The 6968-nt window shown below is 47.3% G+C and overlaps 1 non-coding gene across 1 annotated transcript; it reads left to right on the forward strand.

Moving 5' to 3' along the window:
* The first annotated feature begins 1029 nt into the window (after positions 1–1029).
* LOC113897947 lies at positions 1030–1136 on the forward strand. The gene has a single exon (XR_003512463.1). It is a non-coding gene; the product is annotated as a U6 spliceosomal RNA (small nuclear RNA).
* Positions 1137–6968: the final 5832 nt, after the last annotated feature.

Below are 6968 nucleotides of genomic sequence, written 5' to 3' on the forward strand. Positions count from 1 at the left end.
CTGGGTCTTGCTTTGATAGGCAGAGCCATGCTCAATAAACCTTTAATCCAATTTTCTGTTGGTGGGTGGGGCTGTGTCCCCTCCCTGAAGTTTGGCCTGAGGCCAAACTATGGTAGGGGTAATGGTGGTAATGATGACCTTCTTCAAAAGGACTTATGCCAGCACACCACGGCTCCCAGAACTGTTGTATTCAGTGCCCCTGACTCTGCGGGAGGCCACTGTCTATCCACACCTCCGCCAGAGACTCCTGGACAATCACAGACAAGTCTGGCTCAGTCTCTTTTTTTTTTTTTTTTTTTTGGCTCAGTCTCTTGTGGGGTCACTGAATATTCATTGGAAGGACTATTACTGAAGCTGAAGTTCCAACACTTTGGCCACCTGATGTGAAGAACTGACTCACTGGAAAAGTCCCTGATGCTGGGAAAGATTGAAGGCAGGAGGAGAAGGGGATGATGAGGATAAGATTGTTGGATGGCATCTCCGGCTCGATGGACATGAGTTTGAGCAAGCGCCGGGAGTTGGTGATGGACAGGGAAGCTTGGCATGCTGCAGTCCGTGGGGTTGCAAAGAGCCAGACACCACTGAGCAACTGAACTGAGCTGAACTGAACACAGTCTAGATTTTGTTCTCTCTGTTTAAGTGAGCCATGAAAATGTGACGGTTATATTGTAACATGGTAAGAAAGAAAAGTGTCCCAAATTATTTGGGACAGAGCTTCCTTTTTGTATGTGATGTAATTTACAATTCCTTCCAGGAAATAATTAGCACTCTTGAGCAATTTTTGGAGAACTTTTACTGGAGGTCAGGAGCACCTTCTAACTTGTGGACCTTGAGAGGAATCTGGTAATATTAACTGGCACCCCTTTATTACAGTACCCACCGTTTTCTATCCATTTCTCTGCCAAGAGACAAGCTTTTGAAGTGACTGGCTCAGGACACTATTCCCTCATGGCAGATTTGAAATACAACTTCGACATGGGCTGGTAATAATTTTTTACCAGTAAAGTTTCTTTGGCAATAGTTGATACAGTACTCACTTCAGTAGCACATGCACTAAAATTGGAATGATACAAAGAAAATTAACATGGTCCCCGCTCAAGGAAAACAGTTGATACCATCTTCAGATCTTCATTTAGATACATTTCTCAGTTGACCAACCTATATCTTTGAGCAATTTTTTGGGGGAGAAATGATATGTGGATTTTATCATTTTTGTAGTAATATCACTGGCACCATTACAGTTCAGTTTGATAATAATCCCCAAGTGTTGTTTAGAATCCTTTCACACAATGTTGATATTAAGTGTTGACTTCCAGTACATTCTCTACTCCCATTGTGATGACAGTTGTTTAAGAGTGTCATTTTCCCAGTGTCTTTACACTGGTTCATCCAATTTCTCTCTTTCTCTTTAACTACAAGTTCTCTTTAAATGTCTAAAGACTTGCATAGCCAGTAATCACTCTTCTGACAAAGGGCAGTAGATTCAAGGATTCTGGACAAGCCTCTTCAGGTTTCTGTGCTTTAGTTTCTCCATCTTTTAGATGTGATAGTGATACATTTCAGCCATTTTTGGTATGTGTTCAGGTAATAGGCGTTTATAATTTATTTATTATTATTTTGGCTGCACTGGGTCTTCATTGCTGTGCTGGTCTTTCTCTAATTGTGGTGAGCTACTCTTCAGTGTGGTGCACGGATTTCTCATGGCAATGGCTTCTCTTTCTGGGGAGCACAGGCTCTAGGCGCATGGGCTTCAGTAGTTGCAGCACTTGGACTCAGTAGTTGTGGCTCAGGGGCTTAGTTGCTCATGGCATGCGGGATCTTTCTGGACCAGGGATTGAACCCGTGTCCTTTGCACTGGCAGATGGATCCTTATCCACTGTACCGCTAAGGAAGTCCAAAGTGGAGTCCTGTCTGGACCTCAGCTCCTCCAGGACTCAGTGATGAAAGAAGTGAAACACTGAGAACAATTGTACGTTTAACTTTTCTAGATTTAAGCTCCAGGGGTCTATGGAGAATAGGCAGGCAGCTGTGGCTAGAGGCTGCTATACTAAAGAGCTTCATCCTTACGTCTGAGAGTTTTTTCATGTTTCTTATGACAATTCATGTTAACTGGGGCGGCGACCTTTAATATAGAGTCTCCTCTCCCATTCTCAGATGCCCACACCGTGTTTAGGATACAGCCCCAAACAGATGAGCGCTGGAGTGGTGCCCCTGAAAATCTTGCTGTGCCCAGTGCATGGTGCTGGCACGCAGGTAGAACTGGGAGTTCCCCCACATCATCTCCAGTCTCCCACTGCTCTGAATTAGGACACGCCAGTGGGGTGACTTCCACTGGTCCCTGGGTAGTTCTTCATCTGAAGAAAATGTGTGAGACGAATGCAGAGGAAACACCTGTCTAGGCAGCCCCTCCCCTCAATCCAGTCTCACCTGTAATGTATCTTGGAGAAATTCCTTGAAGTTTATTGTATGAGAATGGCACCTTTTTCTGGTTTCCAGCTATAATGTGTCTTTTTATTATAATATTCTTTTGGCAAGTTCAATAGGAATTTGGAGTCTGGTGCTCAGACGACTGGAATCTCTTACTCAGGTCTGTATTCCCAGCACCTAGTAAAATATAATAAGCGTAAAGAATGTGTGTGTGATGAATAAGAGATGAATTCAGTGAATTTTGATCACATCATGTACAGTCTAATCAGGACCCTTTTGAGAATTAAAGGAGACACTGAGCAGGTGAGACACCAGATCAGCAGGAGTGAAATGGGACTCTTCCCAGCAAACAAGGAGATATGGCCACTCTATGCGTAAGGGAAATGGGGAAGAAAGAGGAAAAAGTAGGATTAAAGAATGAGAGAAAAAATATTGTGCTTGGATTCGCACAGATGGAGAGTGGGATGCAGGAAACTGATTTAAGAATCTTGTCAACAGTAAATGAGCGGGACTTCAGATGAGTTAGTCCGGTGGTTAAGAGTCTCCCTTGCAATGCAGGGGACATGGGTTCGATCCTTGATCTGGGAACTAAGATCCCACATGCCTTGGAGCAACTAAGCCCACATGCCACTGCTACTGAGCCTGCACACTGCAACAAAAGATCCCATATGATGCAACTGAGACCTGACGCAGCCAAATAAATGAATAAATATTTTTAAAAAATAGTAGATGGGGTTGAGTGGGAGAAGTAAGATTGGGCAGAGGGAAAAGTTGATGGGCCACAGGGAACTTTGAAGCTGGGATGGCCCTGCAGAGATGTCCCAGAACAAAGAAAGGAGCTTGTGCCTTTTCACTGCAGCATACTCTGCTCACAGAATGTATGCTGGCCATGGGAAGATAGTATGACCTTGGATGAGGTGGCTTCCTTCCATAAAGGTTGAATTCCTCCCAGAGATGTCGCTGTGGATCTTCACCAGCCAGCAAGGCCAGTAGTTAGGGTGTACCTAGGGTAGGGTCCCGGTGGCTTGCCACAGTGGCTGCTGCTGTCTACCCATGGTGCTGCTCCATCCCCTCCTTCATAGAGTAAGTTCAATCCCATCTGGAAAGTTCTGAGGGGACTCATTGGGACACACTGCAGCTGGACTCAAGGCCATAGCTGATACTCATCATCTTCCTCTACTACCCATTCAAGATTCCCCTCACCCTCAAGTAGCACTTCCGCTGGTCAGGGTGAACCTCATCCATGAGAACTTCGAGTCTCTGGCAACCATAACCCTCTCAGGCTATGGCTGTTGGATGTTTCCATTTGCCATCAGAATTAGGGTTAGGGTTAGGGTACCAAGAGATTGTGCTACTGGATCACTTGTGAGAAAGATCCATTCCCCTCTGCTCCCCTTAAGTAACAGCAGCCTCCCTTCTCCCAGTGATCAGGGTCAATTACCCACTAGGCAGGATGGTGACCCCTTTCTTTGGTTGGCTAGTCTCTTAGCACAGGGATCTCCAAATGGCCAAGCAGTAGCCTCAGCTTAAAGTTTAAAGTTCCATAGTGAGGACTTCCCTGGTGGTCCAGTGGTTACGAGTCTGCCTGCCAATGCAGGAGACACAGGTTACAACCCTGGTCTGAGAAGATCCCACATGCTGTGAAGCCACTGGGCTGGTGCACCACAACTTCTGAGCTCAAGCTCTAGAGCTTGTCCTCTGCAACAAGAGAAGACACCACAATGAGAAACCCACACACTGCAACTGGAGAGAGTAGCCCCTGCTCACTGCAACTAGAGAAAGCCCATGGGCAGCGATGAAGACTCGGTGCAGCCAAAAATAAATTAATTTAAAATAGAGTTCTGTTGTGAAAGCATTCCCTTTCTGGAAACAAGGACCTCTAGGCACTTAGAGTGTCAAGGAAAAGAAACCTTAGTTCACTAAGTGGGTCTCTGGTAATAAAAAAAAAAACACACACGGAGCCACTTCAACTTCCATACCATGTTTCACAACCTTCTGTGTCCTGTCCATTGGGAGCACTGTGCCACAGAATAGCTTTGCTGAATCCTGGAGATGGTACCCCAGCCTCATACGAGATCATCTGGGAGCCGGCACCTCAATCATTCTTGCAGGGCAGCAGTTTCTGGGTGGTGGAATATATGATTGTGCCAACGGGTGCCCTGCTCATGTACCCATGTGCCCTGGTCAGTCCTGTGGTCTCATATGATGTTTTGCAGGATCCCATGTTGCCAGGGTAATACTGTGTAAACAGAGTTGTGTTGGCTTCAGTATTCCAAACAGGAAAGGCAAACATATATCCCAGTGATGAGTCCATCCTAGTCAGGATGAGTCACTGGTCACTTTACACCAAGGGGTATGTTGATCTACTTTCAGTATGTGTGTGTGTCTAGAGACTCAGCATTGATCTACGGCTGGCAGGCTGGACCCTGGGCAGTAGCAGTGGTCGGTCTTTATGAATAGACACTCATGCTTTGGGCCCCTGCCTCTCTGTCACCATGGCTATGCTTGGGTCAGCACTGTAGTGTCAGAAGTTGGCTGATGACAACTGGCTGAGTCATTGTGTTCACTTGGTTATTAAACACCTCTTCCCTGGTAGATGCTCTCTGGTGTGTGTTAACATGTAACAGAGATCTTCACTCTTCAAACCCATTCCAATGGGTCCAGTGACCCAGGACAGAACTCCACACATTACCAGGCTCCCCTATGCCCCCCTCTATCAGGATGGGGGCATGATGACTCTTTGGGTTCCCAGGTATCAACTTAGAATATGTATCCAATAGTCCTTCAAATGTCCGAATTGTCACCATTCCCCTGGGAATAACTACTGAAATAAATGGCCCTAGATCTCTTTTGAGAAGGACACTGGCAATGATTACAGACTTGCCGCAGCGTCGTAGGGCCCATTCTTCTGAGGACTCTTCCTCTGCTTTATTCAGTGGGTTCCAGGTCTGAAAGCCGCTCAGGTCTAGAAGGGCACAGGATCATGACCTTTATCCGGATGGCTGCCCTCAGCCTCCTGACCACCGCTCCTTGCTTCCTAGTTATTCCACAGACTGAGTGATACCCCTGCTGGCTGCTCATCTGTCTTGTCCCTCTGGATTCCTGTACCCAGTTGAAGGATGTGAGGGCTAAGCAAGAAAAAAGGCTTCCATAATGGCTCAGACAGTAAAGAATCTGCCTGCAATGCAGGACACTCTGGTTCGATCCCCAGGTCAGGAAGATACCTTGGAGGAGGGCATGGCAACCCACTTCAGATGGAAAACCCCATGGACAGAGGAGCCTGGTGGGCTACAGTCCATGGGGTCGCAAAGAGTCAACAGGCCTGAAGCGACTAACACAGGAAAATATGTGGCCACCAGGGGGCGGTAGCACACAACGCGCTTGCTTTGGGCAGTGCTTTGATAGGCAGGGAGTCGGAGGTGTCTCGCACAGACCTCCCGGAGCCAGGGAGAGGGGAGAAAGGCAAGAGAACTCGCAGGGAAGAGGGGACCCAGAGAGGGCTTAGATGTGTGGGAGATGTCACTCGGCAGCACGGCAGGGGGTCTCTGGGTCAGCAGAGCTCCAAAGGGCAACTGTGCTGGAGTGTTGCAGTTCCAGGATTCGTCTTGTCTGTGGCTGGCAGATGTGGACTTGGGATATTTTGCAGGGTATGCCAAGTGAGCAGGCTCTATGTAGCTAAAAATCTACTGGGGCTCTATTGAAAGCCATTGGATGCTTTCAATTTAGAATTTTGAGTTTGATGGGCTTTGGAGCTAATGGTCTCAGCGTGTTATGAAGACGTGTACAACTTCGTGACAATATGCGGGGGCCCTCTGCCTCGCTGACGTAATTCCACGCTCTCTTCATTATCTCTGTTGGTCCCCTGGGTCCGGCCCCCTGGGTGATCTCACCTCCAGCATCGCTGATGATGCCTCTGATGGCTACCTATCTCCATTTGGCCCCTACCCTTGAAGGATCTTTGCATCCCGGTTGCTATGGAAGCCCAGTCACCTAACAGCATCTCCTGCCATTTGCCCTGACCAATAGACAAAAGTCCTCCTGAATGTCTCAGTGACGTTGGCAGCCCTCGCACCAGCTCCGCCAGCTCATTTCTCATTGCTTTGGTTAAATAGCATGCCTTCCAGGTCCTCCCAGGGCACATGATGGGTTGGGTAGTCTTCCAGTCTTATGTAGCATGCCCTCTTCACTGAAGCTTTTTATAAACATTTATTAAATTTAGTTATTTATATATTAACTTTTGGCTGCACTGGGTCTTCATTGCTGCCTGCAGGCTTTCTCTAGTTGCTGTGAATGGGGGCTACTCTCTAGTTGCAGCACATGGGCTTCTCATTGTGGTAGCTTCTCTTGTCACAGAACACAGGCTCCAGGGTGCAGAGGCATGTGAGATCTTCCTGCACCAGGGATCAAATCTGTGCCCCTACATTGGCAGGCAGATTCTCAACCACTGGACTACCAGGGGAGTCCTTCACTGAAGCTTTTGATTCTGTCTTCTATTGTCTTATGCAAACTTCCCCCAAACCACCCTAAGTGTGTTAGCGGTA

Source organism: Bos indicus x Bos taurus, chromosome 8, assembly GCF_003369695.1.
Source record: "Bos indicus x Bos taurus breed Angus x Brahman F1 hybrid chromosome 8, Bos_hybrid_MaternalHap_v2.0, whole genome shotgun sequence".
In the NCBI taxonomy this organism is placed as follows: Eukaryota; Metazoa; Chordata; class Mammalia; order Artiodactyla; family Bovidae; genus Bos; species Bos indicus x Bos taurus.